Below are 568 nucleotides of genomic sequence, written 5' to 3'. Positions count from 1 at the left end.
CTCACTAAATTGCCCACATGGGCTTCAAACTGGAGATCCTCCTACCTCAACCTCCCAGAGTTCTTGGACTACAAATGTGCACCACCACACCTCACTCATTATTTTCTTATGAGTGTCACTTTCTACCTCTTTCCCTATTGCTGACCTCTAGCCCCATTGCTCCTCTGTCACAGTGTCTTCTGGCTCAAGTTGCCTCCCCAAGGATGGAGCAAGAGCAGATGCTGGAGCAGGAGCAGATGCTGGAGCAAAAGCAGATGCAGGGAGAGGGTGGTTGCAGCGCTATTTGAGAGGGCCCTGTTTCCTGGCTGTAGGACTGCTGTTCCGCCCTTGTGTGCTGGCCGTGATGGTGGTAACAGGAAGGGCTGAGAGGCGAAGCCTGCCTGAGCATTACAAGGTGCTTTCTATCCTTCCAGTACACAGGTCAGGTAGCATCCGCTGTATTAAATATTTTTGTTGAGCCTTCAGTATCCACAAAATAAAGCTTTCACCTTTAATACGACACCTAGGCCCCCCCAGAGTCTGATTCCATCAATGTTTCCACTGAGTCTTCCATAGGAGCTCCTTTTAC

Source organism: Chinchilla lanigera, unplaced genomic scaffold, assembly GCF_000276665.1.
Source record: "Chinchilla lanigera isolate Chin_1 unplaced genomic scaffold, ChiLan1.0 scaffold00030, whole genome shotgun sequence".
In the NCBI taxonomy this organism is placed as follows: Eukaryota; Metazoa; Chordata; class Mammalia; order Rodentia; family Chinchillidae; genus Chinchilla; species Chinchilla lanigera.
This window is presented reverse-complemented; position numbering follows the sequence as displayed.